The 22256-nt window shown below is 39.1% G+C and overlaps 1 protein-coding gene across 2 annotated transcripts in view; it reads right to left on the bottom strand.

Annotated features, from left to right (window-relative positions):
- Window positions 1-22256, bottom strand: part of Ssh2 (slingshot protein phosphatase 2) — a 251109-nt gene that overhangs the window by 181001 nt on the left and 47852 nt on the right. The window lies entirely within an intron of this gene.

Here is a 22256-nt window from a genome sequence, read left to right as displayed (position 1 = left end):
CTCATTAGATGTCTGGTTACAAGTGTTTATCAGAGCCAAAAGGCATACTCTACTCAAGTCCTTTGCCAGATGCCAGAAAACAACTTAAAACCTTTTCTTCCATTCTCTGGTCTCTTTTTCAGAATCTGTCTAGAAGATAAGTACAAGGAGACAAAGGAGTGAAACAACCAGCTGGTAACATGGGAAGGCTTTCCCCGTGACTAACGACACCAAACAAGGACAGAAAAGCTCTAATTCTAACCCATTAGATGCCATGCACATGTCTGCTCTTAGGGTAACCAGGATGAAAACCAAGTCACTCTCACATTGAGCACTGATGTGCACTTATCCTTATGTCAGCAAGACTTCTTATAAGCAGTGGTTGAAACCCAGTCATATGTGGTATCTACTTTATAGCTGTCTTAGCTGACACTTTGTTTTTTTCCAAGCAAGGATATGTTTTGACCTGAGGAATACCTGAGAGATTAACAGTTTTAAAATATAAAACTCTTGGATGAGAGAATGTAAAGCCAGGGGATACTATGTCTATTAACTACTTTGTTCCTGGTGTCCTTTTCCACTCTTTTCCTACCCTGATATTTTGTCTACATTTGGTTTTATGATCAAATCTTACCAGCCATTATTCCCTTCTCTTCTTTTAGAAAATAATCAGAAATAATAAATATTAAAAAAATTGTATCTGACAACTATAGTCTCTTTATTTCCTTTTGTAGGGAGAAAAATAATACTCATTCTTCTGGTTTCTTTCTATTTTATATCAATGTATAAAATACTCAAAAACTTTTAGGAATTCGACTGCAAAGGCTAAGACTTAATAAAATGATTAAAGGAAGTATTAGGGTGGAGATTGGACCTGCCTCAAATTCTTCCAAACTCTCATGCTGCAACAAATCTGTATAATCCTGAGCATACCAAAAATGGCCTGTCAGTGCTATGACCTGAAGAGCAAAACATAAAATCAATTAATTCAAACCACACCCACTAAGAACCTTCGGTTCTCATCTTGCACTTTTTGAATATTTACACGAACACTCTAATGATCCTGTAACCACATCTGCACTGCTAAGTTATTTCAGGACTTAACTATATCCTTATAATAAAACAATTCATTAAGATACCTATCCATTTAGATGTGCTGATAGAATTACAACATAATTGGTTCGAGGAACATGTATTTACTTGTGACCAACATATTTAGCTCTGAATTACAGTCTAAGAACCCTAAGGAAAACAAAAGACATTTTAAGGTTTTTCCCTCTGCCTTCTGAGGTGACTGTGACAATTCTGATGAGCTGTTCCTGGGTACTATACAATTTATTTCCAAGAATTTAAGAATAAATGAATGAATTTAAAAAGACCTTAAGGCATTTACTTCTAATTTCAAATATTTTCAGCAAATTGGGAAGAAAATGTGCTTCCTTAATTTACTTCCTTCATAGGGTTTTATATATAATACTAACTCAAGATGGCAGACTCTTAACTGATCTTATCTAAGATTCTTATTGCAGAATTTCTCCTGCTTGCTGGGCCATTCCCTTCCACATAGTTTACCACTGAACGTCACACCCAGTCCTCACATGCCTTTTCTACCATAAAGAAGTAATAAACCTCCATTTGCTTTTTCTTTCTCTCTCTCCCTTTCCCCCCTCCTGTCCCATTCTTCCTCTTCCTTTTCCTTCCTGTTCCTTTGTGGAATCGAGGAGTACTTCCTCCTTCTCTTCAATAGAAATTGAGGATAGTAAGAAGTATATCCCTTGCTATTGTTAAGTCCCTTATTCTACCCCTTATCCCTGTTATAGGTCACATGGTTTAAGAAGCAAAAGACAATTGACTATTTCTTTTCTTTTCTCTCTCCATTCATCTTTCTTTCCTTCCTTATTTTTTGTGGTTGTTGTTCTAAATGAGTACATTGCTGCTGTACTCAAGGGAAACTAAGATTTGTATTTGTTTGTGTTTTTAGAGACAAGGTCTTAGTACTGACTGTCCTAGAACTCTGTAAAGCAAGCTGGTCTTGAACTTGGGACAATTTTTCTGCTTCTGCCTCCCAAGTGCTGGGATTACAGGTATGTGCCACATACCTGAGTGAAAACTAGGATTTAAATACACACAACACACACACACACACACACACACACACACACACACACACAGAGAGAGAGAGAGAGAGAGAGAGAGAGAGAGAGAGAGAGAGAGAGAGAGACTGACTGACTGACTGACTGACTGACTGTGATGGTAATTCTTCTCAACTTGACTACATCTGGAATTAACTAAAACCCCAAAATGGAGGGCACACCTGTGAGTTATTTCTGCTTAATTTGAAGTGGGAAAATCTACTTCTGGTCCAGATCTTTGGGGTAGGTACTTTTAATCCTGATTTTGAGGCAGGAAGATACATCTTTACTTCAGATGTTTAGGCAGATCTAATAGGCTCCAGCAGAAACATATATATATGTATATATATATATGGACATGGAAGAAGGAAGCTTTTGCTCTTTGCCTGCTTGCTCTCACCTTGCTATAAGTCCATTCCTTCCCTGGCATTAGAACCTACTACTTGTTTGGGATTCTATATATGCTGAAGACTAGTTGAGAGATCCAGCCTTGTGGACTGAACAACTACTGGATTCTTGGACCTTCAATTCACAGGCAGCCATTGTTGGATTATCTGAACTACAGCCTATAAATATAATAAAACCCATATATTAATATATGTATATTAATATATATTCATTCATTCTATAACTTCTGTTACTCTAAAGAACAGTAAAATGTATCTTTATCCAGGACTAAGATCTTTTAATCATTGGATGCCAAAACATAGCCATACATAGGCACAACTGGATTGACAAAGTAATTTTATAGTCTGAGGATAATCCAATTGAGAAAACTATCTCTGATGTATCTACCCCCAAGTCATAAACTTAAAAACAATTATGTCAGTATGTAATGCAAAACCAGTGAAAAAAATTCAGAATGTGTCAAAGAGATTTTAAGTACCCCTTCAATTCTTATCCTCTCACCTCCCAGCCCTCTATAATCCCATCCCCAAAAGTAATTACCGTGCCAGTTTCTTAGCTACTGCCCAGGGATGGTCTGCATATTAAAGCTTTATAGGTTCCTACAAAGACACAGATGAAAGCAATTTCACCTACTTTATCTTTACTTTGGTTTTTAGAATATTTCTCTTGAACCTTTCCACCCAGTCAGATCCCGCACTTCTTTCTCCAGAGTCTAAGCCATTGCTATTGCCCTTAGTCGCCTTTCAGAGGTGGAAGGAAGTACTTATTGTTGAAGACACCATATACTTCAGACACAAGGCCAAGAGGAGTTGCTATATGAAAGCCTCCTCCCTGAAGAAGCCATGTAAGCTCCCAAAGGAAGGAAGAACCAATAGCCCCACTCAGTTCTGACACCTCTGAAACACAACAACATCCAGCATGGTACTACAACCCCCGGGGTGCAATAGTGGTATATATTCTGTGGTAGGAACCAACAACTCTCTAATTTGAGGCCCCTTGAGCTTTGATGGAGTTAAGACTCACTCGACAAAGAGGAAATAATGTCTAATATTGGAAACTTAGCTAACTACCCAAGGATGAAGTCATGGATGTTGGAGGGAAACCTACTTTACTAAATTAGCATAATCCCTAACTATATTCTAAGTATTTATCCTTACATTCACAGAAAAGTGTAGTCCTTACCTCTTACCAAGGAAACTTCTCTTTTCAATAGAGACCATTACAGAAAAGCACAACCATTCAAAATGCAGTTATGGAGAGAAGACCCAGATGATACATCTACAAAACAACTCCTGTACTTAAGGCTCAGGGATCACACTGAAAAATAAGGGACAAAAGGATTATAAGAGACAGAGAACAGAGAGTTTGCTCTGAGAGTGTCTCCTAGAAATGTCAGAAGTTACACTTAAGAAGTTGACAAAAATTCAACACCCCTTCATGTTAAAAGTCTTGGAAAGATCAGGAATTTGAGACCCATATCTAAACACAGTAAAAGCAATATACAGCAAACCTGTAGCAACATCAAACTAAATAGAAACTTGAAGCAATCCCACTAAAATCAGGGACTAGACAAGGCTGCCCACTCTGTCCCTACCTATTCAATATAGTACTCAAAGTGCTAGCCAGGCAATCAAACAGCAAAAGGAGGTCAAAGGGATACAAATTGGAAAGGAAGAAGTCAAAATATCACTATTTGCACATGATATGAGAGTATACTTAAGTGACCCCAAAAATTCCACCAGAGAACTCCTAAACCTGATTAACAACTTCAGCAAAGTGGCTGGATATAAAATTAACTCAAACAAGCTAGTATCTTTCCTCTACAAAGGATAAACAGGCTGAGAAAGATATTAGGGAAAGGACACCCTTTACATAGTCACAAATAATATAAAATACTTCAGTGTGACTCCAACCAAGCAAGTGACAGATCTGAACTTCAAGTCTTTGAAGAAAGAAATTGAAGAAGATCTCAGAAGATGGAAAGATCTCCCATGCTCATGGATTGGCAGGATTAATATTGTAAAAATGGCCATTTTACCAAAAGTAATCTACAGATTCAATGCAATTCCCATCAAAATTCCAACTCAATTCTTCATAAAGCTATTAAGAGCAATTTGCAAATTCATTTGGAATAACAAAAAATCCAGGATAGTGAAAACTATTCTCAATAATAAAAAGAACTTCTGGGGGAATCACCATCCCTGACTTCAAGCTCTATTACAAAGCAATAGAGATTAAAAAAAACTGTATGGTACTGGTACAGAGACAGGGAGGTAGATCAATGGAATAGAATTGAAGACCCAGAAATGAACCCATACACCTAGGGCCACTTGATCTTTGACAAAGGAGCTAAAACTATCCAATGGAAAAAAGATAGTATTTTCAACAAATGGTGCTGGTTCAACTGGAGGTCAGCATGTAAAAGAATGCAAATCAATTCATACTTATCACCCTGTACAAAGCTCAAGTCCAAGTGGATCAAGGACCTCCACATCAAACCAGATACACTCAAACTAATAGAAGAAAAAGTGGGGAAGAGCCTCGAACACATGGGCACTGGGGAAAATTTCCTGAACAAAACACCAATGGCTTATGCTCTAAGATCAAGAATTGACAAATGGGACTTCATAAAACTGCAAAGTTTCTGTAAGGCAAAGGACACTGTCAATAGGACAAAATGGCAAGCAACAGATTGGGAAAATATCTTTACCAATCCTACATCCAATAGAGGGCTAATATACAATATATACAAAGAGCTCAAGAAGTTAGACTCCAGAGAATCAAATAACCCTATTAAGAATGGGGTACAGAGGAGTTGGGGATTTAACTCAGTGGTAGAGTACTTGCCTAGGAAGCGCAAGGCCCTGGGTTCGGTCCCCAGCTCCGAAAAAAAGAAAAAAAAAGAGTGGGGTACAGAGCTAAACAAAGAATTCTCAGCTGAGGAATATCGAAGAACCTAAAGAAATGTTCAAAATCCTTAGTTATCAGGGAAGTACAAATCAACCCTGAGATTCCATCTCACACCAGTCAGAATGGCAAGATCAAAAACTCAGGTGACAGCAGATGCTGGTGAGGATGTGGAGAAAGAGGAACACTCCTCCATTGTTGGTAGGATTGCAAACTGGTTCAACCACTCTGGAAATCAGTCTGACAGTTCCTCAGAAAATTGGACATAGTACTACCTGAGGACCCAGCTATACCATTCCTAGGCATACATCCAAAAGATGCTCCAACATATAACAAGGACACATGCTCCACTATGTTCATAGCAGCCTTATTTACTATAGTCAGAAGCTGGAAAGAACCCAGATGTCCTTCAACAGAGGAATGGATACAGAAAATGTGGTACATCTACAAAATGAAGTACTATTCAGCTATCAAAAACCTATGACTTCATGAAATTCATAGGCAAATGGATGGAACTAGAAAAAAAATCATCCTGAGTGAGGTAAATCAATCACAAAAAACCACACATGGTATGCACTCACTGATAAGCCCAAAAGCTCGGAATACCCAAGATACAATCCACAGACCACATGAAGCTCAAGAAGGATGACCAAAGTACGGATGTTTCAGTCTTTCTTAGAAGGGAAAACAAAAAATATTCATAGGAGGAGATATGGAGACAAAGTTTGGAGCAGAGAATGAAGGAAAGGCCATCCAGAGACTGCCCCACTTGGGGATCCAGCCCATATACAGCCACCAAACCCAGACAATACTGCTGATGCCAAGAAGTGCATGCTGACAGGAGCCTGATACAGCTGTCTCCTGAGAGGCTCTGCCAGAGCATGACAGATACAGAGGCGGATGCTCTCAGTCAACCATTGAACTGAGAACAGGGTCCCCACTGGAGAAGTTAGGGAAAGGATTGAAGGAGCTGAAGGGGTTTGCAACCCCATAATACCAACAAAACAGATCCCCCCAGGGACTAAACAACCATCCAAAGAGTACACGTGGACAGACCCATGGCTCCAGCTGCATATGTAGCAGAGGATGGCCTTGTTGGGCACCAATGGGAGGAGAAGCCCTTGGTCCTGTGAAGGCTGGATTCCCCTCAATGTAGGGGACTATCAGGGCAGGGAGACTAGAAGGGGTGGGTGGGTGAACACTCTCATAGAAGCAGGAGGAGGGGGATAGGATAGGGAGTTTATGGACAGGAAACTGGGAAAAGGGATAGCATCTGAAATGTAAATTAAAATACCTAATTTTAAAAAAGCCATTTCGCCAACATGGCTACCTAAATAAACATGCCCTGAACAAAGGTGATACCAATAGACATGTTAAGACGTAAGAGGGGATGCTCAGTATGTTTCAGTCCTAGATAAAGCACTATCGGTTACTACAGAATATCCAGAGTGGGAAAAATGGTCTTCCCTAGGCAAGATCATACCAACTGACTATCTGGTATCTAATGGTTAGCCCTGAAACATACAGACAGGTAACACTGACTGAGCAGGTTGTTTTTTTATATATTTAAGAATATTCAAAAATATATATTTGTGTGTGTGTGTGTGTGTGTGTGTGTGTGAGAGAGAGAGAGAGAGAGAGAGAGAGAGAGAGAGAGAGAGAGAGAGAGAGAGAGAAATTAAGAAGAGAGGCAATGAATTTGAAAGAGATCAAGGAGCGGGGTATATGGGAGGGTCTGTAGGGAGAAATGGGAAGGGGTGAAAGACAAAATCTCAAAAATATTATTTACTTACGGAATGCTGAGGATTCATTTAGAGTGTTAGCCATGCCAGAAAAGCACCTCACTAATGAGCGGTTCCCCATATCTCTATCTTTTAAAGTTCTGAGACAGGTTCTCATTATGCTACTCAGGCTATCCTTGACCTCAGTCTATACCTAGGTGCACTTTGAACCTGTGAACCTTCTGTCTCATCCTCCAAAGGACTTGGGATTATATAGGTGTATACCACCAATTCAAGCTTCAGAAACATTTTATTAAATTATGTTAAAATAATGTAACATTAAATTTACTCTCAAATATGTTTAGTGCAATTTGCACGCTCATGCATGCACGCACATGTGGATGTGTGTGGGTGTGTGTGTAATCAGATGCATGTGTGCATGGGTAGGCTAAAGAGTAACCACAGGTATCATCAGGAACACTGTCCACCTCCTTTGAGATATGATCTCTCATTAGCCTGGAGCTCATCAATTAAACCAGACTTGACAGCCAGTGAGCCCTAGGGATTCTCTTGTCTCCATCTTTCCAGTACCAGGATTACAAGTGTATACCACTAAACCTGGTATCTCTACATGGGTCCTGAGAATACAGTTCAAGTCCCCACATAATGGACCATACCTCTCCACCATGCTCCTGGCCAGGTCTTGTCTCAACCATCTTAAAGTTACAGTTCAGTAAATTCACATTGTTGGGTGACCAATCTCAACAGTATTCTATTTTACAAAACTAAAACAATATACATTGTAAATAAATAATTCATTTCTTTCTGTCATGAGTCTGACAACTATCACTCACTTTTGTTTCAATGAATTTGACTACTCCAGATACCTTACGTAAGTGCAATAATAGCTATACCTGGTGGCACAAGCCTATAACCCCCAGCTACTGGGATGGCTAAGACAATAGATTCCTAGCTCAAGGCCTGTCTGGGTTTAGAGAATAAGCTCAAAGAAAACTCAGTCAACTTTAGTGAGACCATGACTCAAAATGAAAAGTTCTTTAAAAGGGAAAATTATTCAAACTAGAAGGAAAAGAAAAAGAGGAATAAGAGGAGTAAGAGGAGAAGCTCTTTAGGAAATAAACATACAGTGATAAGACCATGCGAAGACAGAAGACATACATATCTACAAGCCAAAAAGATACCTCAGAAGAAGTCAACTCTGCCAACACTTACACCTAACAGCAGCCAGCACACCTCCAGAAGAGTAAATACATTTCTGTCATCTAAAGGCATCTTTATGATTAATAGCACAGATCTTCAAGATAATATTTGATGTTAAGGATACAATCTATGGGGCTGGAGAGATGGCTCAGTGGTTAAGAGCACTGACTGCTCTTCCAGAGGTCCTGAGTTCAAATCCCAGCAAACACATGGTGGCTCACAACCATCTGTAATGATATTTGATGCCCTCTTCTGGTGTGTCCGAAGACAGTTACAGTGTACTTATATATAATAAATAAATCTTTTAAAAAAAAGGATACAATCTATGGCTGTTGAAGGATAATAATAAATTAGACTAAGCAAACATGAAAAAATGGCAAGTTTTAAAGATGGATTGGGTGATTATTTTTATATATATCTATAGTTTCTTGCAAATATATCTTCTACCTCTTATCTTACTCTACTGTAATTATTCCTACAGATTCTCTTTCCACTTCTAGATTGTTAGCTTCTAATATTCTGTCTCTGGGGCTGGAACAAAACAGGCATTCAGTAAATGTTCAACAAGTAAGTATTTTAGCATGCAAGTTACTACTATTTTTCTTATTGTCTAAAAACCTCAATTGAGGATAAAACAAAATCTTGTATATAGTTATGGTTAAGAGACTGACAGTCTGCATTAAAGACATGGCTTTTATCTTTTCATTAGAAGAATAAACTATGAAATGTTGTTTCTTGAGGGCTTCAGGTTAGTACGAAAGTTTGAAGCCAAAGGAGCACCTTCATTTCTGAGAGCTACTTAGCAAATTGACTTGCCAGTGGGGGAAGCAGTCAAAGAGCTTTTGCCAAAAGGCTCTGATTCTGGCCTGCAATTTGCCCATTTCATTTGTGAAGACATTGCTACCCTCTGCTCTACACATAATACAGATCATGTGATGGTGACTTCCTTGCTGCACCTTTTCAGAAGGAACACATCTTTCAATCTAAAGCACCACCTAATACCCTAGAATCTCAGGACACTTCAAAAATGGTAACTTTATTTTCATTAAAGAGGGATCTCCCTCTAAGTCGTCACTGTTAAGAGGGTTTGACAAATATAGCCTGTGGGCCAAACATGGCCTGGTTTTATACCACCAGCAAGCTAAGAAGGGTTTCCATAGAATTAAAGAGTTATTTTTCTTTTTTAAAGCAAAGAAGAATATAAGAGAGAGATTCACGGTTTCCCTCAGAAAAAGATTGCTTATAGATCTCAAGCACATAATTCAGCCTGATAATTATCTTTATACTCACTCATCTATACCTATTCTACCCTCCTCTGTGGCTGATCCTCCTCTTTACCTCAAAGTCATCTCCACTACCAGTTAACAATTGATAATGCTAGTTACCTCCTCCCTGGCTCCCAACACACAGTCAGCCACAAACCACAGGCACACGGGGGAGGCCTGAGGGTAAGTCTCTCCAGTCCTCACGGGAAAGGCTTTTAACCATGACAGAGACTTCAGAAAAGAAAATGACCTTTCCGTGCATCTGAAGAGATGCTCTCAAATGTAGCAGTGTCTCCATCTGTGTGACATCCATTTTAGGATCCCAAAAAATGGCAGAGCAGAGAAGGGAAAGAACCTAGAACCTTGAAAACTGTATTAGCAACTATGCCAGTGATTCTCAATCTGTGGGTCTTGATCCCTTTCAGGGTCAAAAGACTCTCTCACAGGGGCTGCCTAACACCATCGGAAACAGATGTTTGTACTACAATTTGGTACAATAACAGTACCAACATTACAGCTAGGAAGTAGCAATGGAAATAATTTAATTGTTGGGGGTTACCGTAAGATGAGAAACTGCCTGTACTAAAGGGTTATAACATCAAGAAAGTTGAGAACCACTGCACTATACCTCTGGGATACTTTCATTAAAAATATGTTTACCCTATCTTTAAATGGGTATTATGGTACTTTCAATTAAAGGAATCTTAGCTACCTAATCAGACTCTGTGTACTTGAAGAACAGAGCCCATATCTTATATGTCTAATTTCTATAGTATGCACATTGATGACTATTGGAATTCAACTATTTTACTAATAACAACTCTGGACAATTTATTACTTTTAGAGTTTGAAAGATTTTTTTAGTGAACAGTAACAGTATGGAGATCAACTTGTAGGAAAATAACTTTGTCAGGGACTGGAAAAATTGTTCGGAGCACTGGCTGTTCTTCCAGAGTACCCAGGTTCAATTATCAGCATCTATATTGCAGCTCACAATTGTCTGTAACTGCAATTCCTGATGCCCTCTTTTGTCTCCAAGGGCACCAGACATACATGTGTTGCACAGACATACATACAGGCAAAACACCCATATACAATAAATAATAAAATAACAGAACTTTAAAAAAAAAGTAGCTTTATTAGCTGGGCATGGGAGTACAGGCCCATAATCCCAGCACTCAGAAAGCTCAGGTGAGGATATTAGAGGTTCAAGGATATATGAGACCTGTCTCAAAAATAGAATAACTTCATGAGACAGATACCAGAGCAAAACATTTCTCATTTACTATTCTAAATTTCACACTCCAAATTCACTAGGTGTCAGAAATGGAGTTTTATTTATTTTTTTTTGAACTGGGATTTAGTTTCCTTTTGGGGAGATAAATCATTCATATTCTTCTCTTATTTTTTATTATAATTGACATTGATAAGTTTAGATGTGGGTGGTAAGATGGCTCAGCTGGTATAGGTAGTTGCTGTGCAAGCTTGGAAACCTGTGTTCAATCTCTGGGAGGACTGGACAAAAGGAAGAGAAATAATGCCCCAAAATTGTCTTCCGACTTTCATATGCACACAAGAGCACACACACTCCTCTGTGTCACACACACAAACACACACACACACAGTTTACACACACACACACACACAGTTTTCACACACACACACACAGGTTTTATAATTAACACATCACATTTCATTCTTGCATGAATGAAATAGTAATAGTGTCTCACCCCACACTGACAGACAGACGTCATATTATTGTAGTAACTCTTCATATGATCATGTGGATTATTTTTTAAAGTCTATTAAACTCTTCAAGTTTTTGTTATTTTTCCCCTTTCCTTTTTCTAATATAGCCACTGACCTGAAAGAGGTGGTTATCAGATAGGGAAGAAAGTGATTCTCAGTTTGGTTCTCAAAATCCTACCAGTGGAAGAAACCACAGCAGTATTTAAGAATTTGTTCGAAATGCAAGTTCTTAGTCCATGCCATCTACAAAAATAAAATGAACTCTATTTATAAGGCCTAGAAGAATGTTTTTAACAAGTTTTTCAAGTAATTTAGACATGCACTGATATTAGCCTCTAGTAAAAAGTATTTGCTTCTACAGACAGCACTTAAATTCCTGCACTAAAGCTAGGCTGGGGAACCACATCATTCCCAGCAAACAGTTAAGCAGCAGGACTCTAAATTCAATGGCCTTTCCAGACACTGGGGAAACCTGTGTGACCAAACTGAAGTGAGAGACAAATGTCTTTTCTGTACTGGGAATGCATATTTGATTTAGATATAGAAAAACTTAAAAGTAATTACTTCTATAACTAAAATATTATAAAATATTTCCTGCAACTCAAGAATGATACCAATACCATAATTAAATCACTGCTGCTGGGCCAGAGATAACCACATTGATTATTTTGTCCTCCAAGCCTTGTGGGAAGAAAAAAATCAGCAATTTAACCGTAGCCTGGAAACTCAGAAACCCAAAATAGAAATGCTTTACTCACTTCCATATTCAGTCTTTAAGATAATAAAGTATTGGGATAGAGACTATTGGATTCAGCTTCTCCTAGGTAGATGTTTTTCTGTGGATGTTTAAATATATGGTACTATTTATTTCAGCTCTTGAGAGCTTTTAACCCTAATTTAAGGAAGAACTGTGAATGCCAAGAAGAAATGATAATTACTCAAAAATATCACAAGAGACTTTGGAAGCCTTAGTTTCTATCACATATTTTCTACTGAATTCAAATAAAATTTGTTTTGCATTTTAGTTCAAAGTACAAAAGACAGAAACAGTTGAAGCTGAAAAGAAAACAAAAAAAAAAGAGATCTGGATCTAAAACCTATTTATTACTAAGTAAAAAATAGTGTCTTTGGGCTGGTGAGAGGGCCAGTGGGTAAAGGTGACTGCTGTAAGCCTGCAACTTGCGTTTGATTCCAGGAAGTTATATGGTTCAAAGAGGGAATGACCTTCTCCAACTGTTCTTTGACCTCCACATGTGTGCTGTGCATGCACATCTATAAACACACTAAATTAAAAAAAAATCAAGGGCATTGAAACCCAACATTTAAAAAAATGCCTCCATAATAAAGAATAAGAAGGTATAGAAAATACATTTACAAAAGTCAAAAGTAATAAAGCAAACAAAACCATGCTGGAAGATTTTGAGACCAGCGGGAGATAAGCAATTTGTAGTTTATATAAAGATTATTCAGAAATGTTTGAGTATCCTCACAGAAACATTTCTAAAACATTATTAGATTCCTAAACTTGTAATTATAGCAAAGTCATAAAAAGGAAGGGAAATTGGGTATTTCTGGTGGGATGTAAAGGCAGCTGTTCACATGCACAGGTTCATAAGTTTAAGTAGAGATATTATATGAACACAGAGAAGGGGAAGAGGATGGGGAGGAAGGGTTTACACTTAGTGTACTATGGTAGATTCTGAAAAATAATCATTCACAAAAGCAGTAACAAATAATAAATTAATAAAGATAAGGAAAAGCAAAGTCAATGCTAAGTTTTTAATCCAGATTGATGAGGAAAAAAATGGCAGCAGCATTTCACAATTTCTGGACCTAGAATCTCAATATACAAGTGAGAAACATACTGGGTTGACTGCAAATGCCTTTCTTTAATTCCAATATTTGGGAGGCAGAGGCAGGCAGATCTCTGACTCTGAGTCCAGCCTAGACTTCCTGGGCAAATTCCAACAAGAATTATTTGTTGTAAACATACACAGAATATAAGGTTGTATCTAGTGTCCCGTGCTAGCCAGAGCTACATATTGAAACCCGATGTCAATAAGTAGAAAAGTAAATAAATGAATGAGGCATGGGTTTGGATTCAAGTCTTGAGTTCCTAATTATGTGGTTTACAAATGAAATTTAATCTTTGCAAAGACTGGCTTATCTCTACCTAGGCTTACCAAGTGCTTAACTATTTTCATTTTTTAAAAATTAGGCTTCTGCTATTAAGTTAGCAGCTTAGTTCCTTTCTGTTTTTTGTGAGAATTAGAAAACAAACAAACAAACAAACAAACAAATACGAAACAAAAAACCACCAGCAATTCACTTTTGTCAACTTCATGGGAACAGCTGGCTAGCACAAGACACTATATACAACCTTATATTCTGTATATGTTTACAACATATAACTCTTGTTGGACTCCATTAGTTTAGTAAATCACCTTAAATGTTATCATTATGACTCAAAAAACCTTAGAATTCTAGTTTTTTATTTCCCAACTCAGACCTGTATATGATAGCTATTTGTGGTTTTAAACACATCCACCAACTACCCCAGCTTCTGTCATATAAACAGAAAGAAGAACATCATATGTAGCTTGATTTGGAACCTGGGCTGTAGATGCCAACTGGGCTTTAGAGATGCTAATGTGTGTCCTACATAATCTATAGAGTGAAATGGCTAAAGCTCTGTGGCTTCTTTGGGAGAATGGCATTTAGAACAGAAAAAAGGGAGTGGGGCAGCCATTTTATAGAAACCAGGGAACTTCAGAAAGCAATAAGATACTGAGTACGAAGAGCAAGATAAACCTCTTTGGACATCTGTCTGGGGATGGGTGCCAGGAAAGAAAGACAAGTGTAGAAAGATCAGTGTTCCTGAGATAGAATCCCAAGACACTCCCAGTCAGGTTTCAGATGAGTGTGAGAATAGTGTTTACTCAGAACCCAGAATTAGACCTATTTCCGTGCAAGTAAAGAGCCTGATTCATTAACAAATACGAACTGAAAGATGTTTATAGCACTAGAGGAGAAATCTGGGTTGATTAGCAAGGAAGGTACACCTACCTAAAATTAAAGACCAACAGGCTGAAATGAAATGGTCTTAAGTGAGTGGTGATTTTTTTTATTCATAATTTCTTTTACTGCTTTCAGACTATGATATCTTATGCTGTAGCAAAGTTATTTATGTGTTATAGCTCATTACTAGACTATGGTGAAAGAAGGAACTGAATAAAAGATTATGAACCACCAGTATTCATTTTCAAAGTGACCGATCCCTGAGACTTTGGGTAAATATTTACACAGCCATCAAAATCACTTAAATGCCAGGACCTAACCCTGTGATCACATTCAGCATCAGCACTAGGAGGAGCTCCTCCTCCTCATGGTGAACCCAGAAAGCTGTTTCAAGAGGAGAGGAATTCACTTATAGATTCTGCCTTACTCTGTCACTTCCTTAGAGTTATACATATTTCAGGGGCTGATACGATAGCAAGGCTGCCAAGGAGGATATTCTCATGCAGACAAGAGACAGGATGACATCATGAAATTAATTTCCCTCAAGAGAATTCCGAGAAGGGTCTCTATCAAATACTGGTCATAGGCCCATGGGATCCTTCCTCATCCTCTGAATTGGAAAAGAAACTTTTCAATTGCTTTCATCAAGCATCATAGAGAATAATCTGGGAAGGTGAGACCTTATATGGATGGTTAACAGAAGACGACCTTATATGATGGTTAATCAGAGCTAGTCACAAGTAGAGCAATGTCATGAAATAACCAAAAGGATGGAAGAATCTTTAAAAAAAAAAGTAGCAATGCCCCATAACTAGAGGGCAGAGGAGCAATAGAGTGTAGAGAGGATAAACTCATAAAAGACCAGGCATTCTTACCAGGAATGATGGCACATGCTTTAATCTCAGTATTGGAAAACTGAAGCAGAAAGATCCTGTCTCAAAACCAAGGGAGGTGCAATCAGGAGGATCAAGAGTTCAAGGCCAGTCATGAGCACATAGCAAGCTTGAGGACAGTGTGTGAGCTCAGGGCTACATAAGACCCTGTTTCAAGAATAAACTAAAGAACTAAAACGGAAAGATAAGATAGAGAATTTTCTTAGTTTACATTTGAGGGAAAGGATCTTAGAGACAAATTCAGAAAATACTTCAAAGGCAAGAGATTTTACAAAGAAAGTCAATAGCAAGGGATATTGTCTTCTAAATCATAATTAGGATTTATCAAGACTGCCGTTGTGGTGAGAAATGCTAAGTGGGACCTTAGTTTGGGGGCTCCAATGGTCAGAGAGTATCTCTTATCCTTTTAGTTGTGAGCCTAGCCTTTAGCAGCTGAGCCATCAAGTAACCAAGATTATTGGATGCCCCATGTCTAAGACAGGCAGGCCTTGAAGAACAGCTTTCTAGTAGTAAAGCTTAGGGTTGACGCAGGACTTCAGAGCTTGCCACAAAGCTGTTCCCTTGACTCTCAGCCTGGCCTCTCAGTTCCCAGTGGCACCACCATTGAAGTTTTTAAAAAGTACTTTGCATCCCTATAGAGGCCACAAGGAAAACATCCCGGATCCCTAACACAAGGCTTTAACTCCAACCAGTAAGTGCGAGAAAACTAGAGACCCAAATCAGGAGAGTACTAAGGAGTGGATACAGGGCCAGCAAACACAGCCATAGGTCAGAGGATCAGCGCAGATCCTTTTGATGATCTACTTGATTACTGTCACAGGAAAAAACTCCTCTGAAAAGAAATCTTCAGAAAAAAGGCCTTTGTGGGTGGGTGGCTTTTCCTCAGGGACAGAGCAAACACAGGAAAGCCCAAAGTCTGTGCCAACCTCTGTACATAGTTCAGACCCAACTGCAATTAAGACCACACAGGTAGTAGAAATAAATACTAACACATATGAGTCCTATGTTGTTTATTGGTCCAATTCTGAGAAAATCCTGAAGCTTAGTCATGGACTTCTTGTATAGGACATTAGCCTGCTCAAGAAGGAAGTTAGGTCTAGGCAGAGTAGAGAGACAGGTGCTACAGTTGTTGTCAGTCAGGTTTTAAGATCTAGAGTTGCCTGAGCCTGGGCAGGACTGTTAGAACCAGAATGTACAAGGAGAAATTACCTTCCTTAGAGGATGTCTCTGAAAGAAAATGCTATTCTACTCCAAAATCTATTAGTTGTCAGATTAGTATGCATCTAAAGAGAATTATCTCTATTTCTCACAAGTAAGGAAATCCCAGGGTGAGGTGGTACCCAAGGGGAGGGGGTAATGGAGGAGAAATTTGTAAGACTGGGACTGGGAAGAGTGGAGAGATGGGGGTGGCGAGATCAAGATGCAAGGCGAATAAATACATTTTTTTAAAAAAAGAAAATTCCTTCAAAATATACTATTCATGTCAACTAACTACCTGAGAACCCTTCCATTTCATAGTTGTCCCAAGACTATTTCATTGTTCTCACTGGATGGAGAATAAATACTAGTATGAAAACAACATTGGGAATTTGGACTGGTAATTAGCTAATAAGTTAGACATATAGTTTAAATATCATTTACTGTCTTCCATTTGCTGTAACAACTCTAGTAAAAACTGTGCCAGCCTAACAAGAAATGAAACCTAACCCTATAATCTAGAAACACAAGAACACATTTTTGAAAGTCAATGTTATTGCTGTGTGAATTTATCACTGGAAGGAGTGTGGTTAGAAACTGGAAGAGGAGGGAGTTTCATAAGACTTGAGAAATAAGAAACTAGCAGGCCTCAAGAAGTTCCTGAAACTAAGAATGCACAGGGCTCAGCTCAGAGGTTATAGAAGTAAACAACCCCCAGAGAAAGGAGCTGCCTGGAGGAGATATCCTGACTCCTTAAGCTGTCTATAAGTTGCGAAGAGAGCTTCATAGGTGAAGCTTTCATGAGACATCATAATCCATGATGAGTGGGGTTTTTGGTGATGCAACTGCCTTTGGTTCATTCCCAGATCACATATAGTGCATGAATTAAACTGATTAAGAGTAATGACCTTCTGCCATTGCAGCATACTCTAAACACCCTGCTATCCCCTCTGGACCTGCATTCTCCCACCGCCTCTCCACCCACCTTCATACAGACCTGTGGATGCTGAGCCATACAGCCCAAGGATACCCATCAAAGGCTTGCCACACACCTCATCAAAAGTAATTTACAGGGTTGGGGATTTAGCTCAGTGGTAGAGCGATTGCTTAGGAAGCGCAAGGCCCTGGGTTCGGTCTCCAGCTCCGAAAAAAAGAACCAAAAAAAAAAAAAAAAAAAAGTAATTTACAGATTCAATGCAATTTCCATCAAAACCCCAAAACAATTGCCTGTCTATGGGATATGTTATTCTAGCTAGACTGCCTTGTCTGGCCTCAGTGAGAAAGGAAGTGCCTAGTCCCACAGATGCTTGATGTGCCAGGGTGGGTGGATACCCAGAAGAGCCCCCACATGCTCAGAGGGGAAGGATTGTGGGAGGGGGTGACTGGAAGTGGGGCAGTGAGTGAGATGTAAAGTGAATAAATAAAAATAAATTAAATTAAAATTTAGAAAAATAAATATTTATGATCAGACCAGCAAGATGGGTCATCTGGAAAAGGTGCTTGTCATCAAGCTTGATGATATGAGTTTGGTCCTCAGAATCCCCCATGGTAGAAGGAGACAATGGACTCCTACAAGCTGTCCTCTGATGCCCCCAAATGTGTACTATGGTACATGTGTGCACATATATACACATATATACACAATAAATAAAGATTATAATCCCAATAGTAATTTAAAAAACAAAAAAAATTCCATTTCTAACCTTTCGGTTTAATTATAGTAGTATGATAGCTATTCTTGGTTGTCAGCTTGACCATCTCTAGAACTAATTAAAACCTAAATGGCTGGGTTTACCTGTGAGGGAAATTTTTCTTAATTAAATCATTTGAAGTTGGAAGACCCACTTTTAATCTAGAGGCAGGAAAATATATCTTTAATCCAGCTCTTTTGAGGTAGGAAGAGCTACCTTTAATCTGGGTCATACCTCTATTGTTGTACACCTTAACACACACACACACACACACACACACACACACACACACACACACTCTGATTCTCCTAAAAACTGAATTAATTCTACAAATTTTAACATGTCACAACCTAGGGTTTGGAAAAATACTTAATTGCATAGACTTTTGTTCTTATTGCATTTTGAGGGAAGTTTTATGGACTGTTGCCAAGGAGACTCACAGGAAATGTGAATGTGGTGCTTGTCGCTGTACATTCCAGCTGCGTACTGACAGGCGGGATATTACTTACTGAGACACAGAATATTTCAACACATTTCCCACAACTAAATTCTCAAAGAAGTTGCTAACTTCTTCAGAATTTTCAGCTCTTGAAATTATCAAAATGACCTGCCCCCTAGGAGATTTGAGCATAGGTGGGAAGTAACGAGTAAAATGTACCATTCATTTCTGTAGTGGTAAGACATACACAGGAAACCTGAAGAACTAGTGAGTGTGTGTGTGTGTGTGTGTGTGTGTGTGTGTGTGTGTGTGTGTATGCGTGCATGTGTATCATCTATATTGCAAAAGTACATGTAAACTCATGTAAAACATGAGTTTAAAAATCAGATCTACCTAACTCATTTATTATTGTTTATAATACCTGACACTTAAGATAACATATGTCAGTTGATAGTATTTGCCTATGATGACAAAGTCTTAAGTTTGATAATGGTACACAGTTTTAATCCCAGTACTGTAGAGATGGAGGCAAGAGGATTAGAGGTTCAAGGCCAGCCTGGAATATATGAGTTCCTACATCAAAAAATAAATAAAGTGGTGCTCATTAAATATCTGTGGGATGACTAGTCAATATATTTCATAATATTTGCCATTCATAAATCACCTTTCAATTGAATACAAAGTAGTTAGGGAGTATCTTTTATGAGGGCACTAAAAATAACTAGTAAATTTAACAATTCTTTTACTGGTTGGCTGACCGTTGTGCTAACAAACTTCAGATTCTGATAGGAAATGAGACAAGATCTTGAGAACTGACAAACTAAGAGTGATCACCCAAAATACATATAAAACTATTACAGCTGGGTTTAATAGCATCTTGCCACAAATTATAATCACCTGAGTTGGGAGTCTCACCTGAAAATTTGTCCAGATTGTTTTAATTGATGTGGGATGACCCAACCCATTGTGAGTGGCACCTGCTGGTAGCAATCAGGTTCCAAGAGAGGGGAGGGTATTAGAGAAGAAAGGCTGCTAGCAGGGCCTTTCCCTTTGCCCGGAGTGCATGGACCTATTGCTTCTGCTGCTGACTCCTTTCCAGCCTGCCAGCAGGGAATAAGTACCACCAGCTCCCCAGGGACTTCCTAGGTTCGCAGCACCAGGTTAGCACTGCTGAGGCACCCAGTCTGTGGAGTGCTCAGATGGCTAAGGCACCAATCTTCAAGGAGGAGCTACTACTCAGTTCTCATAAAACAATAAAAGACTTTTTTAAAAACAGATATAACTTCTAGAAAATATACAGGAGAAAAATCTTGGTGAAATTGTGTTATGTAAAGGTTTCTTAAAAATACAAAAGCACAAAACATTAAAAAATAAACTACTGATTCAGTTTTAACAATGAAAAACTCTTGGTCTTTGATAGACACATTTAAGACAATAAGGTGGATGTGAGGGAACATGTCTAAGCCAAGCCTGCCAGCACTTGTGAGACTGGGAAATGAGACTTCAAGGCCAGTCTGGCAAATAAAAGTGGAAGCTTAAGAGATGGACCTGTGGTTAGGAGCACACACTGCTCATGTACAGTCTGGAGTTTATTTCCCAGTTCCCACCTCAGTCCTTTCATAACAGCCTGTAATTCTAGCTCCAGGGAATCTGATGCCCTTTTCTGGCCTCCAAGAGCCCAAGCATACACATATACAAATAGATACACACACATACATAAATAAAAACAAATATTTTAAGTATATAAAATTTAATATTGGGGAAAATTTCCAAAGTGTCTCTGATAAAATACGTATATATGGAATACATATATAATTTTTATAACTGAGCATCTCAAATCTTTTAAGTTTATTTTTATTTTATGTGCATGAGTGTTTGGCAAACTAGCATGTCTGTGTACCACATATGTGCCTGGTATCTACTCAGGCCAGAAGAAGGCATCATATCTCCTGGAATTGAAGTTTCAGACAATTGTATAGTGTTATGGTAGCTGGGAACTAATCTGGTCCTCTTCGAGAGCAGTAAATACAATTAACTGTTGAGCTCTCCAGCCCAGCTTTCTTCTAATAGCCAGAAACTAGAAACAACTTAGATGTCCCTCAACTGAAGAAGGGATAAAGAAAATGTGGTACATCTACACAATGGAATATACTACTCAGCCATTAAAAACAAGGACATCACAAAATTTGCAAGCAAATAGATGGAACTAAAAATATCCTGAGTGAGGTCACTCAGAATCAGAAAGACACGTATGGTCTGTACTCATTGATAAGTGGACATTAGCCAGAAAGTACAGGATAACCAGGCTACAATCCACAGACCCAAAGAAACTAAATAATAAAGAGGGCCCAAGGGCAGATGTGTGAGTCTCACACACAAAGGGAAACAAAATAAGTCATCTGAGATGGATGGAGAGAGGGAATTGGGAGGGAGAGGAGGTGAGGAGGAGAACAGGGATGACAATCAGGTGTGGGAAGAAGGGGGAGCAGAGAAGGCTGGGGGTGAAAATGGAAATTAGTGGGGGGCTTCTCTGGGACTAGCTGGAGACCTGGGATGGGGGAGGCTCCAGAAAAATCTATGGGGGCAACCCTAGCTGAGACTCCTACCAGTGGGGGATATGGAGATTGAAGTGGCCACCTCCTGCAGACAGACAGGACTTCCAGTGGAGGGAAAGGACATTAACCCACCCACAAAATCTTCAATCCAAAATTTGTCCTTCCTTGAAGATGCACAGGGATAAAGATGGAGTAGAGACTGAGGGAATGGCCAACCAATGACTGGCCCAACTTGAGACCCATCCCATGGGAGAGAGCCAACCTCTGACAGAAATAATGGTGCTCTGCTATACTTGCATATAGGAACATGGCATAACTGTCTTCTGAGAGGCATCATCCAACAGTGCATGGGGGCAGATGCAGAGACCCACAGCCAAACATCAAGTGGAGCTCAGGAACCTTGTGGAAGAGTGGGGAATAGAATTGATTGAGTCGGGGCGGGGGCGGGGTGGGAGGACACCACAGAAGATCTACAGAGTCAACTAACCTGGGCCCATGGGGGCTCACAGAGACTGAATCACCAACCAAAGAGCATGTAGGGGCTGGACCTAGGTCCCCTATTTGGAGCAGATGTGCAGCTTGGTCTTCATGTGGGTCTCCTAACAACTAGAGCAGTTGCTATTTCTGACTTTGTTGAATGCCACTGGATCCCCTTCCCCAAACTGAACTGCCTGGTTGAACCTCAGCTGGGATTGGATATACCAGAAAAGAGTGGTACCCAAGGGGGACTTCCCTTTCTCTGAAGAGAAAGAGAGGGGATAATGGGGACAGGGATATGTAAGGACGGGCTTTAATCAATATGTAAAGTAAATGAATGAATGAATGAATGAAAATAAAGAAAAGGGATTTGAACAGAACTTTCACCATGAAAAGAGACAGAAAATAAACAGCAGAAAACAACTTTCAAGAAAGCACGGCACCTACTGAAGGGAAGATATGTAAAAAAGTAAAATGTAGATTACAGCACACTATTAATGGTGCTCGCAGTGAGTGTTTTACTCAAGGTGTTCTTACTTAGTTCCCTATGGACAAAGATGTTGTCATGTAATAGGAACTCTTAAATGTTTGCACTCAGTGCACT

The sequence above is a fragment of the Rattus norvegicus genome, chromosome 10 (assembly GCF_021556685.1).
Source record: "Rattus norvegicus strain SHRSP/BbbUtx chromosome 10, alternate assembly SHRSP_T2T, whole genome shotgun sequence".
NCBI classification, from domain to species: domain Eukaryota; kingdom Metazoa; phylum Chordata; class Mammalia; order Rodentia; family Muridae; genus Rattus; species Rattus norvegicus.
This window is presented reverse-complemented; position numbering and strand designations above follow the sequence as displayed.